The 19,446-nt window shown below is 42.4% G+C and overlaps 1 protein-coding gene and 1 long non-coding RNA gene across 28 annotated transcripts in view; one reads left to right on the top strand and one right to left on the bottom strand.

The window, feature by feature from the left end:
- The window catches only part of ROBO2 (roundabout guidance receptor 2), a 1,484,585-nt gene that overhangs the window by 516,331 nt on the left and 948,808 nt on the right, over window positions 1-19,446 (top strand). The gene's annotated exons all lie outside the window — the stretch shown is intronic.
- Window positions 14,474-19,446, bottom strand: part of LOC122174223 (uncharacterized) — a 49,049-nt gene continuing 44,076 nt past the window's right edge. For both annotated transcript variants that reach the window (XR_006175744.2, XR_010594369.1), the window contains 2 exons: window positions 18,819-18,882; window positions 14,474-16,497 (listed from right to left, as the gene is read on the bottom strand). This is a non-coding gene — a long non-coding RNA (uncharacterized LOC122174223). The remainder of the gene's footprint in view (window positions 16,498-18,818; window positions 18,883-19,446) is intronic.

Raw genomic sequence — 19,446 nt, 5'->3', positions numbered from 1 at the left:
CACTTATGTATACACAGACACACATACTCCTGACTTGTACTCTGTGCTGATCAGGCAACCCTCTGACCTGGCCCAGTACACGGGTGTAATCCATATTGAAAGCTTTTAGCAAGAATATGAGGAAAACAAAATAGGGGCCCTGAATTTCTCAGGTGTAAAAGTTGTTCTCTGCAAAGAAATATTTTATAAAAGAAAGATTTTGTGTGGGGGGGGGGGGGGGGAGTGTCCTGCATTGGAGGCAAGTAGGTTGATTAACATTGCCATGGACATTAATGGGAAGAGGATTTTATACCTTAGTGTCTCGCATCCCTCTCTTTCTTTCACATGTATGTCAATGGGATCAGAATTAGGCCCTGACTCATCCCTAGAAGTGAGCAAATAAAAAGAACCAATATAGTAACTCAGTGTTCTCAAATTAGTAAATCTTTTCTGCATTGAGAGTATTGATTGAATGGTGAGATTTGTGTGGGGGGATTAATTTCTCCCATAGAGATTTCAGAATTTAGCTTTACCTTTCATTTCCTGGGAGATTTGACTCTGTGTTTGTGTGTGTGTGTGTGTGTGTGTGTGTATAGGTGTAATTAATGTTTGCCTTTATCCCATTTCTTTTCTCTTCTTACTGAGCCCTTAGTTCCAGGCTTACTTATACTTATTCATTTTGATGCCTTATGTTGTGTGAGTACACAGTGACCAAAGGGGCAAAAGGAGCCAGTCCAACCACCTTGTAGTTGGGATATGTAAGGGTTAAGTAAAGACCTGGGTAACGCTAGCATGGTATTAGGGAGGAAGGCACAGGCATGCACATTTCTTTGCTTGATAAAGTTGCCACCTTTTTCCCTTCCCTTCTGGTTGTTAAGGATAGATAAGTGTTGCAGCTTGCATGAAAAATGTGGTTGTCTGAAGAATACCCTTTGTGTAAAGAAGTGTTATCTTCCTCCTCCCTTCCTTTCCCAGCTACATAAACTAGCTCAGGGTCATGGCCCCTTCCTCCCTGCAAAGAAATGTATCTTCAAGGTAAAAATGTCTGTAGAATAAACAGTAAATAGGGCGGGGATAATTATATTCAATATATATGGGCATTCATATTACTAAATAAGGGTTTTGGGGGTGTTGTAGTAAATGTGGGTATTTACATATTAACATAGATAAAAGGGTGTGATGTGTTTAACTCAGTGCTCTCTTGACAATCCTGTCGAGGGTAACAAGTACCACAATGAAGAAGCCCGTTTACTCAATCCACCTCTGGGTCAGCCTGCTCATTCTCTAACACTTGTATTCCCATTTGACTCCAGACATAAGTTCAGCCTTTACACCCCCAATCAAATAGAAGGTCCAGTGCCAGCAGCAATGGCAGGCACCTCACAGAGCAGGAAGGAGTGAGGAGTCATTATCCCGTTCCTCGTTGCACCAGCCATCAGAGTTTGGGTTGGCATGGGAGCAACACACACTGCTTCTTGTTAAAGGAGCTAACCAGATCCCAGGACCTAACCAGATCAGCCACACCATCACCGGTTCATTCACCTGCACGTCCACCAATGTAATATACGCTATCATATGCCAGCAATGCCCCTCTGCTATGTACATCGGCGAAACTGAACAGTCCCTTCATAAAAGGATAAATGGACACAAATCAGCTATCAGGAATGGCAATATACAAAAATCTGTAGGAGAACACTTCAACCTCCCTGGCCACACAATAGCAGATGTAAAGGTAGCCAATTTACAGAAAAATAACTTCAGGACCAGACTTCAAAGAGAAACTGCTGAGCTTCAATTCATCTGCAAATTTGACACCATCAGCTCAGGATTAAACAAAGACCGTGAATGGCTAGCCAACTACATAAGCAGTTTCTCCTCCCTTAGTGTTCACACCTCAACTGCTAGAAGAGGGCCTCATCCTCCCTGATTGAACTAACCTCGTTATCTCTAGCCTGACTCACTCTTGCTTGCATATTTATACCTGCCTCTGGAAATTTCCACTACATGCATCCGAAGAAGTGGGTATTCACCCACGAAAGCTCATCCTCCAATACGTCTGTTAGTCTATAAGGTTCCACAGGACTCTTTGCTGCTTTTGTTAAAGGTTGTAGCAGTAACAATCCCCCTGGCAGCTGCTACAGTGTGATGCATCCCCTCACTCTGCCATAGCATGGGAAATGGCTTAAAGCCATGATATCGTCAGCAGTATTTATTCCGGTTCTTTTAAAAATGATTTTAAAGTCACAGTACGCTGCAGATAATTATCATTAAAAGGTGTACTGATACCTTGCTTGTTACCTTTTCAACAACCATTGATATCTGAGAGCTCAACTAAAATGAAGAAGGCATGAGGGGCCCAGATCCTACCAGCAAACAAACTACGATATAAAAGATACAGGGAAAAATAATCATTAACAAATGAATAGTCCTAAAATATATATATGGTTTATAATATATTTCTCAGCATTTCTCAAAATTATCTCTTCCACAGCTGGTTGAATATTGCAGAATACCATTCAGGCTTGTTTGTTTGTTTGTTTTTGACTTTTAAACAGAAATCCACAGAGTGTTTTTGTTTGGATTACTGGGAAATGGCTCTTCTTTGTGCAATATTCACAGGGCATGCCAATAAGAGTCTTTGTGTGCAAATATGAGTGCTCACTAATTGTGCTGGAAGTGCTTGTCCTTTATAAAATGTGTCATCCAATCAGGGAGCAGAAACATGGGTGATCAAACATGGGTAGCTGATAAACAAAGACATAATCAAAGCAATTTGTTCACAAACAACCCATAGGCTGAAAAATGGAAGTATGAGATCTGATTTCAGGCTCTCCTACACCACTCCTACAACATATTTGAGCTTTAAAATGGCCACAACAGACTGGAGAATGCCCAAATTGAGTAGCTGCATAACACCAATGTAAATGAGTATGAGTAAATGAGTTGAGCACTGCCCAACTCGTATCACCCAGCATAGAGGCATGCCAAGGATAGGGCAGAGTAGAAAGGGGCAGTAGTGGGGGGGTTGAGGCAGCAGCTGGAAGTAGGCATGCAGGGCAGCAGAATCGGGGAGGCCAAAAGGGGTTAGTGTCCCTGCAATGGAAATTTTGCGGGGGCTCCGCCCCTGCATAACTCAAGCGTAACGGGTGTGGCGGTGAGAGTAGAACCCGGAGTGGCTGGAATGGGCCCGAGAGCAGGTAGGAACATCTGGGACTCTCCTTCCCACCCTGTAGCTGATTGCCTTCTGCCAATTCTCAGTCCTTCCACTCGCTCCGCCTCCACCTGCCTCCTCCCCGCTTCACACGGAGCCGCCTTTGCCCCATGCAGAACTGTACTGCTTAGCACTACAGACAATTCTAGGCAGCAAATCAACCAATAGACAGTCCAGGTAAGGCTGTAATAAAGAGAGCAGGGCAGCAGTAGTCTCTTCAGCAGCCCAGAATCTGGGCAGTGTTAAGGTGTGTCCCACTTCAGCTGGACTACTCAAGGGCTTAAAGTTAAGCATGTGTTTAAGTGCTTTGGTAGATCAGGACCTAAATTACTTAAAAAACAAGTATGATTGTAAATAATTCAGAATAAAAATGGACTTAATCAGAATGTTAGATGAGCCAGAAAGAATACAATTTATTCTCAACAACAACAACAAAATTAGTGGTACTCTCTGCACATTTCAGAAAAGTAACAAAACAGGAAATCAGTGTAATAGTGTTTCTAGTGCTCCATGAAGTTACTCACATAGTCAGACTGATTGGATACTATTATATGCTTCTTGTACGAGACTGTGAGCTGGACTACCCTTTTTTGACTATATATACATATCTATATAAAGATAAAACCTGAATGTAAGTAATTTCACAGGCTCATCTGAAAAGCCTGATTTTATAAAGATCACCCAAATCTCTCAGCAAATGATTTCCAAAAATTAAAAGAAAAAATGTCACTAATGAGCCCTGCAGAAGAGCTACAGAAAGAATGAAAACATAATCACATAAGTTCAAGAGGGGAAAATTAAGTCCCAAGACTTATGTGCCATGTTAGCAAGTGTATCTGCAGAAATCATTAATAATAAAAGACATCATGACAGACAGGCACTAATGTGATAAAGTTGCTGAAAACACAATGAAAACCCACTAATGTTATGTTGTTGTACATCAATAAAGGCTTTAGGCTGCTGAGCTCTGTTCTGAATTTATTTGACATAATTAGTAGCTTGGGCATCTGTAAGGTCATTTTCATCATTTACAGTGTGCTAAAGCGGTAATTTTGCTGAAAATATCAGGTATGAAACTCAAATACATGCATCCACAGCTGGCCAGCAAATAGAGACATGTACTAATTTTTAAGGTCTAGGAACAATTCTAAAAATTACTATAACCTTTTATTCAACTAAAATTAAATGTCTAAATTTTCCATAGCTTGAAAGTATTACTGCCTAATCAGTCTTGTCATTTTGTAGTAAGCAGGTCACAGCATGTCAGTTACAGAACATACCAATAGGATGCAAATGAAAGATTAGAAACAAATAAACCAAAAAAAATAAACAACCCACAGACAAATGAACAAAACACTTAACTACACTCTCAATAGGCTATTTAAAGTGATGCCTACCTTTTCAAATGAGAAAAACACTAGCAGTTAGTTGGCAATACCCAGCTTTTTAAAAATGGTAAATTAATAGAGAAAGATAGCTGAAACTGATAGTTTGGCAGCATTCAAACAACCAATGAACTGCTTACATCTTCTGTTCAGTGTATTTGAGACTTTGGGTGGGAGTTTGCTCTGCTGCCATTCCTATCAATAGGAAGTTTACCAATAACTTAAATGAGAGCAGAGTTAGCCGACAGTGAAGCATATTTGAAAATGCTACCATTTGATTGTAGCAAGTTCATAATTCAAGGCCCATTTTATGTCTTTTCCTCAGGTAACACAGGGCTTGAGTATCATCTCCCCTATTGTGTGGAGAGAGGAGCCAGTTCAGGAACATCTGGGATCGGGATGGGAAGCACAAAAGAGGGGAAGAAAACTGGCTCTCTGGCATTATCTCCCTTTCCTTCATCCAACAGAACCCCACTGTGGGGTTGGTGCTTTAAAAGGTGTCAAGGAGCTGGGTAAGGGAAGGGTCATCCTGAGGCATCTTCCCTTCCCCCTCCCCTTACCCTAAAAGGGATTGTGACTCATAAGATAATGTGGAGCCAATCAGCATTTGCTGATGCTTATCTCTTATTTATTGCTCCTCTACTCAGTGAAAACTTCTCTGCAAATAGGGTTTGAAAGTAGCAGCCAGTAGTGAGAGCATGATGTGGAGGAAAGGGGGCCCAGAAAGCTGATGAGATGCACTGGAGCTAGGCACTGATATCCCCATTCTCCACAACTATTCGAAGAGCTGCACAGATCTTGGGACCCACAGGTTTTGGAGAAGCCAAATTCCTTGCTTGTTCTGTAGCTGAAGGCAAATCTTCTCCAACATAATAATTGTGAGGAGTTTTAGTCAAATTTGTGGAGCTTCCAGTAGAATTTATCCTCTTCATGGAGCTATTCACAGAAAGAAATAATATGGTAATTGCTCCCAGTTTTTATCTATAGCCCTGCTCCGTTCCCTTCATAAAATATCTCCCAGTCCTCACCATGCTGCCTCTGCCCACCAACTGGCTCCGGACTTTTAGCCTCTTCTCTCACATTATCTCTTCTATCCCTCCCCATAGACTTTGCATTTATCAGCAAGGTGTGTATACTGAAGGAATCAATCCTATACGCTTAATCATAACCTTGATTCTTCCTTCAACTTGTCTGTCTTTTGTTATTATTTAGGCCTTGATCCTGAAAACATGTATTCCCCTGCCTACATTTATTCACTTCAGTAATACCAGTGACTCGCATGGTAGTTTTACACAATTAAGAATATCAGAAGTTGACTCTCTATTTCTGTCTTTTAAAAATAAGAGTCCAATATGAGGCAGGTTTTTCAGTGAGCAAATCTGAGAAAAGGAAGCTAGCAACAACCACTGCTGATCTTTCAACAGTTTTAAAAAAAAAGGTAAATAGAATTTATGCCTGTCTAGGGCCTGATTAAACTTCAATTCAAACTTGTCCTGACCAGAAAATAAATTGCCTATGGATCCTGAACAAGCTTTTTCACACACTACAAAAATGTGTATGTGTACAGAAGTATGATTTATGAAAGTATTGATTCCTTTGTTAAATAATGAATTACATGTCCTACCACTATATTATTTATCAAAATTTTTGTCATATAATTAAATTGTCACATAATGGATTGCATCCATATAGATTCATTTAATATTAAAACCTACATGTGACGCTGCTCACCTTTTCTTTGGCTAACTACATATTTCCTCTGTTCTTTTCCATTAAGGTCAATGATAGCCATCCTCCACCCTTATCATAAAAGCTGTAGTGACTGCTTGCCAAGGTTGGAAATCTTATAGCAAGCAAGCCCCTAAATCTTGTAAGATTATGTACTTTTAGCCTGTGAGTTGTCTCTTCAGCATGATCTTGACTCTGCCCAATCAGCATTTAATCTTAATGGCTAAGGAAACTTTTTGCTACTGAACCAATTATTCCATCAAGTGTTTCCAGGTGCCAAAGTGAGCCAGGCTGCTGAAGAGTAAGGGAATGATCAGAATGAGATCAGTGTTTCTCATTCTGTAAAGGATTCTTCTTCTTCGAGTAGTGTCCCTATGGATGCTCCACTGTAGAAGCACTTGCATCCCTGTGCTGCTGATCGGAGAACTTTGGTAGTAGTATTGGCCCACACATGCGCTGTGCCTCCTCATGCTCTGCCACGAGGCTAGCCAGCCTTGCTCAGGTGAAGCTTCCTCAGCCGCGCCTAGCTAGAGCTATTAGCTATGGGTTCGCTGGATTATTAACTCTATTGTTCAAACTTAACTAGTTACTAATCTTTCTTTATTTGTTAGTTTAGAGTTTCCTTTGATTTTCTTAAAAAAAAAAATCCCCCAAAACTTTATCTACTTCTTCTCTTCTCTGGTGACTACCCCAGTGTGGAGTATGCCCGGTTCACAGGGATTTTTTTGTGATGGGTATAACCCCCCTTCTGGGATGCCACCTGATGTACTGGGGTTTCACTGAGTCCCTCCTGCTTCACCAGTCTGGATTCCCTCTCCCTGTTTTGCTCTGAATTAGGCTCTCCGGCCTCTTACCACGCGTGCGCGCGCACACACACACATACACACACACACAGGTAGGGCCACACCCAGCTACAGACACAGACTGAAGTCAGCTCTGTGTGAGAGGATTCACCCAGCACTCATGTGCACACCCCTTTTGGGGAATAAACCCAGAATAATACTGTCTTGAACTGTATAAAAATATCTGCACAGTGCAAGCTCATAAAAATTCACCCTCTTCCTCAATGTTAACAAAAATAAGCACAACTTCTTGCCCCCCCCTTAGAAATTGCATAAACTGGGTTTAATAATAAACAAAACAAATTTATTAACTATAAACAGCAGATTTTAAGTGATTATAAGTGATAGCAAACAGAACAAAGCAGATTACTGAGCAAATAAAACAAAACACACATACTAAGCTTAAGATCTTAAAGAGACTGGTTTCAAGAGGTAATTTCTCACCCTAAATGTTATTTTAGGTAAGTTGCAGAGTTAGAGTTTCAGTAGCTTAGAATTCCAATTATTTCTTCTTACAGACTGGACGCCTGTGTCAGTCTGGACTCACCCCTGTCTTTCCTTTCAGGTTAATTCCTTTCTCCCTCCAGGTTTTTTCAGCAGTCCTTCTTGGGTAGGCAATGGAAGAATATCCAGATTAATCTCTCCCCAGCATTAAAAAGGATTTACCTAAGGCAGGAAACTTTGGTTTGATCCCCATCCCCCTACAGAGGAAAAGTATCAGCAGTGTCCAAGATGGTATTTTGTATCAGGTGACAGGACCACCTAACCTGTGGAGAAAGAAGTGGTTCGGGACTATTTAGAAAAACTGGACGTGCACAAGTCCATGGGGCCGGATGCGCTGCATCCGAGGGTGCTAAAGGAGTTGGCGGGTGAGATTGCAGAGCCATTAGCCATTATTTTTGAAAACTCATGGCGATCGGGGGAGGTCCCAGATGACTGGAAAAAGGCTAATGTAGTGCCCATCTTTAAAAAAGGGAAGAAGGAGGATCCGGGGAACTACAGGCCAGTCAGCCTCACCTCAGTCCCTGGAAAAATTATGGAGCAGGTCCTCAAGGAATCAATTATGAAACATTTAGAGGAAAGGAAAGTGATCAGGAACAGTCAGCATGGATTCACGAAGGGGAAGTCGTGCCTGACTAACCTAATTGCCTTCTATGATGAGATAACTGGCTCTGTGGATGAGGGGAAAGCAGTGGATGTGTTATTTCTTGACCTTAGCAAAGCTTTTGATACTGTCTCCCACAGTATTCTTGCCACCAAGTTAAAGAAGTATGGGCTGGATGAATGGACTGTAAGGTGGATAGAAAGCTGGCTAGATCGTCGGGCTCAACGGGTAGTGATCAATGGCTCCATGTCTAGTTGGCAGCCGGTTTCAAGTGGAGTGCCCCAAGGGTCGGTCCTGGGGCCGGTTTTGTTTAATATCTTTATTAATGATCTGGAGGATGGTGTGGACTGCACTCTCAGCAAGTTTGCAGATGACACTAAACTAGGAGGCGTGGTAGATACACTAGAGGGTAGGGATCGGATACAGAGGGACCTAGACAAATTAGAGGATTGGGCAGAAAAAAACCTGATGAGGTTCAACAAGGACAAGTGCAGAGTCCTACACTTAGGACGGAAGAATCCCATGCACTGCTACAGACTAGGGACCGAATGGCTAGGTAGCAGTTCTGCTGAAAAGGACCTAGGGGTCACAGTGGACGAGAAGCTGGATATGAGTCAACAGTGTGCTCTTGTTGCCAAGAAGGCTAACGGCATTTTGGGCTGTATAAGTAGGGGCATTGCCAGCAGATCGAGGAACGTGATCATTCCCCTTTATTCGACATTGGTGAGGCCTCATCTGGAATACTGTGTCCAGTTTTGGGCCCCACACTACAAGAAGTATGTGGAAAAATTGGAAAGAGTCCAGCGGAGGGCAACAAAAATGATTAGGGGTCTGGAGCATATGACTTATGAGGAGAGGCTGAGAGAACTGGGATTGTTTAGTCTCCAGAAGAGAAGAATGAGGGGGGATTTGATAGCAGCCTTCAACTACCTGAAGGGGGGTTCCAAAGAGGATGGAGCTCGGCTGTTCTCAGTGGTGGCAGATGACAGAACAAGGAGCAATGGTCTCAAGTTGCGGTGGGGGAAGTCCAGGTTGGTTATCAGGAAAAACGATTTCACTAGGAGGGTGGTGAAACACTGGAATGCGTTACCTAGGGAGGTGGTGGAGTCTCCTTCCTTGGAGGTTTTTAAGGCCCGGCTTGACAAAGCCCTGGCTGGGATGATTTAGCTGGGAATTGGTCCTGCTTTGAGCAGGGGGTTGGACTAGATGACCTCTTGAGGTCCCTTCCAACTCTGATATTCTATGATTCTATGATTCTAACCTAGTAGTGTCACAGCTACATCCCAGGATGCCTCTGAGGAATAAGAGATTAGTATTTTCACTGTTTTATTGTTTCTTCCTAATGGCCCAACAAGGCTGTGATGGCCATTTGTCTGGTGGGTATCTCCCAAATACACATACAGTTGTAATAGGAATATTAACTATGTAACAAACTTTAGATACAGAAATGATACCTGCATGCACATTGGATAATCACATTCAGTAAATCATAACCTTACCAATGATATCTTACAAGACCCATTTTGCATAAAATATATCTTAATTAGGCCATATTCATATCATAACCATATTTTTATGAAGAATATGGGGTGTAACGTCACAAGGTGCCTCTCATGTAAAGAGGCCATCCTGGTAAGGGACGAACATTCTGATTATGTCCATTGCCTTGGGGAAAACCACATTCCCCAGAAGTGTGTTGTTTTTGTTAGCAACTGAAGCCGTGATCTCAAAAGGACACAGAGCTCAGACTTAAACTTCTTCTAATGGAGGCAACTCTCCAGCCTCCTTCAGATCCACATCAGGATTCACCGAGAAGGTGGGACTCTTCACCAGAGCCCTCCATACAGGACCGGCTCTAACTTTTTTGCCGCCCCAAGCAAAAAAAAGAGTGCCGCCCTCCATAGTGCCCCCATAACACACACCCTCAGCACCGCAACGCCACTCTCCCACTCCCCGCGGAGCGCTGCGACGCCAAACCCCCCCCCCGCCAAACCCCCCTGCCGCCGAACACCCCCCCCCAGCGGAGTGCTGTGCCACCGAACCCCTCCCCCCGCCGAATCCCCCAAGCACCTCACGGTGCACTGCCAGACCCCCCAGGCTCCCACAGAGTGCCGCGCAGCTGAACACCCCCCCCCCCCGCGGAGCACCGCTGCCCACCCCCGCGGAGCGCTGCTGAATGCCATGCCACTGAACCCCCCCCTCCAAGCACTGCCGAACATGCCCCCCGCGGAGTGCCGCCGAACCCTCCAGCCCCCCGCAGAGCGCTGCGCGGCTGAACGCCCCCCCCGCCCCGCCGAATGCTGTGCCACCAAAACCCCCTGCCGAGTACCGCCGAACACCCCTTCGCGGAGCGCCGCGCTGCTGAATCCCCCGCCGAGCGCCGCGCTGCCGAACCCCCTCAGCCACACCCCCCCCCCCCTGCGGAGCGCCGCTGCCGAATCCCACCCCCCAGTGCCCCCCGTGCGCCCAGCCTCCGAAACAAAAACAACCCACCCCACCCCCACCACCGCCCGACTGAACCCCCCCCCCCAAAAAAAAACCCCTGAGCGCCCCCCTGCCACTCCAAGATTGGCCGCCCCTTACCAGGTGCCGCCCCAAGCACGTGCTTGGTCGGCTGGTGCCTGGAGCTGGCCCTGCCTCCATATCCAAAGGTGATGAACCTAAAGCCATGAGACACTCACATAAGGCTTCAAAAAAGAGAGCTGTGAGTACTCAGAGCAAGCCCTGAACCAGCCGGAAAAGATCCCCAGCACATTCGATATCCTTGGGACACTTCAGAGCATGGTTTTGCATCCCTGCCCATCCTGGCTAATAGCCATTGATGGACATATCCTCCATTAACTTACCTAGTTCTTTTTTTTTTAATCCTGTTATAGTCTTGCCCTTCACAACATCCTCTGACAAAAAAGTTCCACAGGTTTACTGTGTGTTATGTGAAGAAATACTTCCTTTTGTTTGTTTTAAACTTGCTGTGTTTCATTTGGTGATCCCTAGTTCTTGTGTTATGAGAATGAGTAAATAACCCTTCTTTATTTACTTTCTCCACCCCAGTCAGGATTTTATAGACCTCTATCATATTCCCATTTAGTCATCTCTTTGCCAAGCTGAAAAGTCACAATCTTATTAATTTCTCTTCATATGGAAGCTGTTCAATACATTTTCCATGCAACCTTCCTATGAAAGGACACATTAGTTCCTGCCGCCTCTCACCTGGCCCTAGCTTCTGCTAATATAAAATCTTACAGGATTTGGAGCACATAGTGTACTCTGGGAAGCATATCCCTAATGAGGGGTGGGGGAGTTGAATTTATTGGTGACAGTGACCCAACAAGGAGCCTGATCATTGGAAATTAGGCAGGACCAGAAACCTATTTTGGAGAGGCAAAAGGAAAGGACTGGGGAGCAGCTCAGGAATTTACTGGAAATTTGCAGAAAGAAACTGAACTCTTGATGTTTAATCAACCTGAATCACTTAACTTTTTGAGATTTGCCCTTTACTAACATTTGTACTTACTCTGCTGTAGAACAAAATTAAAGTTCTTTTGTGTTAAAGACTGGAAGATTAAATGAATGATGTGACTCTCTGAATGTTCTGCAGCTGGTTTTACTTCCAATAGTTGCCTTGGAACACGAATTGTGAGTAGTGCTAACCTGCAATTGCTATTCAATTCAGTGGGAGTGGCCAGATGTTTAGTGACTCTCAGGATTTGGTCCTAAATTCTTCCAGTTTAATGATCTTAATACTCTCTGTGTAATCTGTTTAGAGTGGTTAGGTACTGCAGTGATGGCAATATCATCCTAACACATTTCCTCATGACTTTGTGCACAAGCCTATGAAAACCATTTCTTGTGGCCTCATGGAAATCAACCAAACTATTGCATCGTGACCTGCAATGAACAAGTGTTGCTTGAGGCTCCTTAAAGTCATCGGTGAACTGGCCTGCGAGGTCTCCCTGGCCTCCGTCATTCCCTCCCTGGAGACTGATACACCGCCCTCAACTTGAAGGATGCTTATTTTCATATCTACCTCATCCAAGGGCACAGATGGTTCCTCTGTTTTTATGGTGGGTTGGCATCATTTCCAATTCACAGCACTCTCATTGGCCTCATGGGTGTTCACAAAATGCATGGCACTAGTGGCTGCTTATACAAGGTGAGTAATGAGATAAAAGAGCACTGTAATCTGTTGCAGGGGCTCTTAAGAACAAATATGTTTCCCTAATTATTTAACTGATATATAGCTCACATCCTCTACTTGTAATTTACTGTTTCAGCTTTAGGTTGTTTTATTTATAAAATGTCCTGTGTAAAAATGGAAGCAATTCTCAGGCTACAGTACTGAATTAGTTATTGTTCTTTGAGTGCTTGCTCATGACGATTCCATTCTAGGTGTGTACGCGGTCACATGCACAGTCGTCAGAGATTTTTGCTTTAGTGTTATTCGTAGGGTTGGCAGTGGCACCCTCTGGAATGCTGCATTCATGTGTCGGTATATTAGGCACTGCCAGCACTATGACCTCTCAGTTCCTTCTTACTCCCAGGATGGTTCGTCCAAGCGCCTTTCCTCTTTTCTCCCAAGTGGATATAGGTTTTCTCTCTACTTGTCACCATTGTTCTTTTGTATATAGTTGTTTACACTAGTTAGTTAGTAAGTAGGTGTTAAGTACTGATAGTTGAGTAGGGCACTAGCTGGTCATCTATCCACACGTTTACGTCTCATTACGCACTTACCCAGCAGGCCTGAGATTATGCTGGCTTCCGAAGAACAGTGTTGCAAGCTGCACATCCGTGAACTCTAAGCCCACCTTCATAGATACTGCTTGTTAGTCATGTAGAATAGAATCGACATGAACTAGCACTTGAAGAAGAAAAATGGTTACCTACCTTTTGTAACTGTTCTTCGAGATGTGTTGCTCATGTCATTTCCATTACCTGCCCTCCTCTCTTCTGTTGGAATTGCTGGCAAGAAGGAACTGAGAGGTTGTAGGGCCAGTGGCACCTAATATACTGACACATGAGTTGTGGCACTGCAGAGGGCGCCACTACCAATCTTACGGAAACCGCTAAGGCAAAATTTTCTGACGACTGTGCACGTGGGTGCGCACGCACCTAGAATGGAATGGACATGAGCAACACATCTCAAAGAACAACAGTTACAAAAAGTAGGTAACCATTTTTTCTTAATGATCCTGTCCCATCAGTTACTTTGCTGCTAGAGTTGAGTTTATTGTGCATTTATGGCCAAATCCTCACATGCAGCATCCAGCCCAAGTATCTAAGCTTGAGCGGATGTGAAGGGAGGGGGGCATTTTCCTTCCCTCACAGGGTCTAAAGCCATTCTGTGGAGGCTGCTTGACAGAATTAGACCTCGAAGCCCTAGCTGAGGTTGTGGGGTGGGGGAGATAGGGGAAGGAGCCTCTGATTCTGGACCCTCCCCATTTGTGGGCAGCTCCCATTCTGTCCCCACACTTGCCTTTTGCTCCCGATAAACTTTCCTGGAGTGGAGCTCTGTGCCATACAGGGGATGCATACCTCTTATCACCTCCACAGCTCTGTCTTCATTATGAGCTGGGGTTGATTGATTCCCAGTTTGCTAGATGTATTCACGCTAGATCTCATCGAGCTAGTGTGCTAAAAATAATAGTATATGTGCGGGAGCACAGGCAGCGGTGAGCAGTGACACAGGCTAGCAATGCTGAATACAAACCCTCCTGAACTCCATGGATATGTGGTGTGGGTAGCTAGCCCATGTCACTGCTGCCTGCACTGCTGTGGCTACACTACTGTTTTTAGCACACTAGCTCGATGAGATGTAGACATATACATAAGTGGTGAATTACACCCCAGCTCATAGTGTAGACGTAGCCTCCCTTGCACAGTCAGACTGTCAACTGCACAGAAGCAAAAGGAATATTAGTCCCTTGACTGGAAGTGAAAAATGCCAGGATATATTGCAGTGTGTGCTAGCCGAACAGCCTTGTGAACAATGTGCCCTTTATTGAGATGAGGATATCTAATGTGTACATTCTGGCATAACTTTTATTCTATAGGTGAGAATGTAACTAGAACGACAAGTAATGTGTGCAATAGAAAAATTCTTAGCACATTTTTTCCCCAATTCAATCTAGGAAATTTCCCTGACTATAAATTTTCCCCTTGTCTTATCATTTGAAGAATGATGGAATAGCATATGAATATAGATAATTTAGAGTTTTGCCTCACACTTCCTAAGTGTGAATCAACCTGTTATGTAAAATCTGACACTTTTGATTAGCCCAGAGATGCCAATGTGAAACTAGTGATATTTTATTAATCATCATGTTTTCAAATTTTTCTTATTATAAAATGCTACAAGAAAATTTGCAAAAAACATTGGGTGTGAAATAACACTTGTGCAGATGAGTCTCAGGTGCATAACAGGACATCCTGATTAGTTTGTGCTATTTTATTTTTAAAGCAGTTTCCAAAGTAAATTCATGTTGCAAGTCCAAAAATCTGCCTGCAGAAATACAGTTTAAACAGCAGTATAATATATACTATGCGTTAGTTATTTTGCTGAACGAAGAACTGGTAAAGGAGCCTATAACTAATTATAAATAAAAATCACAAGCACAATGCACATTTTTTATCATTTGGGAATTTTTTATTTTATCTTCACTAGGATGCTTGTGAAATGTGTTAAACAGCCTTAGGCTAACATTTTCAAAAGTGTCCACTCATTTTGGAGGCCTCGGTTTTTGGTTGTCAAACTTGAGACACTCAAGGGCCTGATTTTAATAGTTGCTGAATCCTACAACTGCAACTGAAGTCAATGGCAGCTACAAGATACTCAGCGCTAGACCTGGTCAAGAATCTTTGTGATGAAACTTTTTGTTTGGTTTGAAAATGTCAATGAAATTCACTGAAACCAAAACTTTTTGAAGAAAAGTATTGGTTTCAATGAAACTTCTATCAGGAAGGTTTCTCAGGTCTAGGGTGGAATTTCTGGTCAGTGAGAGAGAGATGAGAAAAGCTAGTAACCTGGTGATTGTTTACAGTGGTCACATGGGATGGAGGAGTCCCAGTTTCAAGTCCCTTCTCTGAATCAGGTAGATCAGGGGCCTCCCAAATCCCATGTGAGTGCCCTAACCACTGAACTATTGGCTATTCTGGGGTGGGTAATGTCCCTCTCTGTCTTTTCTCTCCTCTTCTCACCCTAACGCCCCCGTCACCCCACCCCCCCCAAAAATCAAAATTTCTTAGTTTTGTTCCAATGCAGAATGACAATAAATTTCAAAACCTCAATTTTTTTTGCTAAAGGGAATTGTTTTCCAGCCAGCTCTACTCAGGACCTCTAAACCTTACCTTAGACCTTGGTCCATCGCGTGCTTTGTTGCACATTGGGCTACAGGACCTCTAAAACACAGGCCTAATTGTGTAGTAGGGAGCCGAAAATCAAGGTATCTAAAATTAGTGAGCACGTTTAATAAGATTGGCTACAGAGATTGATATCTTTGATTCATCAGTACAGTAGGGGCAGTTGCATGAAAGCTTCCCCATGTGCTGGTATCAATGTGCTTCCTTCTGTGTCAAGGAAACAACTTCTGGGAATGAAAGGTAGTTTAGTTTCCATGCCTTTGGACTCTTTGCCAATTTGGGTGATGATTTTTGTGATGTAGAAATCAGTCCATTATGAAGTTAATTGAAACAATGAAGCCCATGAAGACATTCTGGCTGTTTGGTGACTTAAGATAACTAACCTTTTGTCGCTACCATCAAGAGTTACAGTGGTGGCCTTAAATCTGTGAATCCTGTGTGTTTGCAGCACAAATACCTACCCCACTACACATAATGCGATCCAAGATTCCTTGCCCAGTATGACATCTGACTTGAGTTTGAGACAGCTATTCCCTAGCTGCCATCCCTGATCTTTCATCTGGAATATCCTGCTTTGGTCCCACCACCTGGCATCACAGCCCATTGGAGGAAAGCATCACCAGATGCAGTGAAGTCTAATTTTCAAAGGAGAACAGCCAACCATAATTTAGTGAGGGAGACAGCAGGTAGGTGGTTGAGGCAGGAGGGAGGGAAGTGGATACATGGGGGTGAAAGGATCAGATTATGGATAGGAAAAAGAATTGGGCCCCATGCATGTTTGCATATAAGTCAACAATCTAAATATGAACAAAAACTGTTTTGGTTTTCTTGATGATCTCTTGTCTTCTCTCTGACTTTTTTTTCTGTCCCATCTTGTGATATCAATGTGCCCTAGAATAGAAGAATATATAACTATAGAGTTTGCACCGCAATTTGTGTTTCCAGGTTTTCAACCTTTTCCCTGGTTTCCTTTTTAGTAATCTTGATGTAAACGGACTCTATTAGGCACTGTAATGAATCTTTGGCTGGTGATTAATAGGACAAGAGTGCCTGACAAAATCTTGTTCATTCAGGTAGAAACGGTAGCAGTTATTTCCAGCCCATCATGTCTTACTGACAAGGATTCTATTTTTACTTCAGATGTATCAGCATGGGATTTAGAGTCTTGGCTTCAGATTAAGTTTCTGATTTAAAAGTCTACCAAAATAATACATTGTCAAGATATAACTATGGGCTAGATTTTGCTTTTAGTCCAGTGTAGGAGACCAAGCCCAGAGCAGCGCAGGGAAGGAAGTGTGCCTCCAAGACGCATGATTCTCTTCTCGTGCTTTCACTTGGATGCGCTAGCTCCAGAGAGGTAGTAATTTGTTGCTGGAATGTTCCCATTCCTCACCAGCTCAGCTCTGCTGGTGGATGCTTCAGGCATGGAGGAGGATATGTAGAGTATATGGCATTTTGTCTTGTCATACTCAATTTAGCTGTAGCCTTGTGACCAGGGACCATGTCTTTACTTACTATGTGAAGAATCATGCACACTTATGGTGTTCTGTACGTATGGTAAATAATAATTACACAAATTATACATATCCTCATATAGGGCTACAGTATATCCTGGACTATGCAGCCACACAGAGACCTAATACAGACATGGTACCTGCCCCCAAAAGCTAATAAGTTAAATTGACTGACAAAACAAAATGCTGGAGGCAATGGGATAAGGCAAGGGAAGCAGAAGGAAATAAACAGAATAATAATCTCCATGGTTGGTAAAGCACCTAAGTCAATTCTGAGGTTTTTTAGCAATTTTTTAAAAAAATATTTGTATATAAAAAGTATATATTTGGGTATATGATTTATTATTTCCAGTTCAGTTAATCAGTGTATATAATTGAGTGGGATTTCTTGAAATCTGTGTATCTGCACAAAACCACTATCAAGTCAGTTTGAAGATTATAATTGTGCTATGTTACCAAGGAATGTGTAATACATTTATTTTCCAACTAACTTTTAAATTGTTCTCATTAAATACAAAAAAAGTCTTAAACTGATATAGCATCTTTCCTCCTGAAAGTTCCCAAAATACTTCAGAGATTATGGAACCAATCCAATGCCCACTGAAGTCAGTGAAACAACTCCCATTGACTTCACTGGGTTTTAGATCAGGTTTTATGAGCAATATCCTTTTCTCGGATTTTGCACAAAGTTTCTACAAGATTCCATCATTTGTGGGGCTCAGCTGGTCCCAAGTATGTCTCTCTGGGGCCCAGGAAATTTACAGATTTTGAATTTTTGTAATCTATCATGCTCTTGAATTTCTTTGTCTGAGCCCCATATTCGAAAGGGGTTGTTCTCCCACAAAGTAGGGAACATTTGTCACAGTTTGTGTGACATTAACTGTGGATTTTCATTATGGATTGATCCGAATAGATGTATTCAGAGCCTGTGTTAGGTACAACTTCCCAGTTGTGCTTTATCATGTCTTTTTCTTTATTCTTCAAAGGGCACATTTTATGTTGTGATGCACTGGTGGTAATAAACTTTTTAAAATAAAAATAAAAGCATTTGTTTGTGACCATGGCTGCATTGCAAAAAAACTTATTTAAGCATTGTCAGGCAGGTCAGCTGCCATTACAACACTAAAACAGCAGTGATAAATCAACACCAAAAGCAGTAATAAAATAAGAGTGCATAACATGAACAGTGCAATACAGTGAAGCTAGTGCAAACAAACACATTCCCTATTTTTGCATGTCCCCTGTCCAACACCCACTAACTTTTTTTGGGGGGGGGGTCTTCTAACTCAGCTGTGGAATAACCATTTTTAAATTAAGAGTGATGTAGAAGGAAAACACACACACAATTTTCCTTAAGAATTGTATGGATTTCCAGCCTACCACATATAGAGCTGATCTATGGAAATGATGGTTTTCAGTAATTAAATTCAGTATTTCTAGGGTTCACATAGATATGCTAATAATGCCATTAATCGTCTCTCTATATATGTAAATCCTCAGCCCAGATGTTGCATCATTTGCAAATCTTGCAATTAAAATCTTGCAGTTATGCAAAGGGGCAGCAGACTGTAAAATGGGTAAAATCACTTGGCTACATTACCATGGCAACACACTGACCTTCATTCAATTAGTTACAACTGAAGATCCAGCTATTAATTATAATGGTCAAAAATGGATGTAATCTGAATCTCCCTTTACCTTCTTAATATGGACATTTCTCACTCATCGTAAGTCTTTGACTGCAAGAGGCAAGGATCCAAACCTGAAACATTGAAAGTGATAGTGCTTAAACAGTGATGGAGGGTGGGGGAGTGGAGATAGTGAAGTAATCTCATTTATCAGCTGTATTCAAGATACTTTTTAACTTATAGGCTAAAGCACTCTGTCAGGCAAGATTCAAAGTGAATATTCATTATTGCTCATTTTAGCTATTGAACTCTCTAGATTATGTGTGTCAGCAATTATCTCTCACTTTAGAAAGCCACCGTTAATTAGGGCCAAGCTAATCTCCATGGGACCCTTGAAACACATAGATGGCTCCCTTTGCCAGAGTTCTACATTTTGCAGCAACAAAGTTATCATTTTCTTGGCAGGGTATCAAAGAAAAGTTGTCTGTTAATTACAGAAGACACTTACATATTGACACAAGAACAGTCCTAGTACAATAAACTCCAGAAGTATAGTAAATAGAGGCGTATCAAGATTTTATTAAATTAGGTTAAAGGTCAACTGTCTCACCAGAATTTATTTTGATTACACTAATGAATGTAATGTTTGACACTGTGACATATTAAAATTCTGTTGATTTGAAATTTCCTAACTTAGC

The sequence above is a fragment of the Chrysemys picta genome, chromosome 1, assembly GCF_011386835.1.
Source record: "Chrysemys picta bellii isolate R12L10 chromosome 1, ASM1138683v2, whole genome shotgun sequence".
Lineage (NCBI taxonomy): Eukaryota > Metazoa > Chordata > Testudines > Emydidae > Chrysemys > Chrysemys picta.
This window is presented reverse-complemented; position numbering and strand designations above follow the sequence as displayed.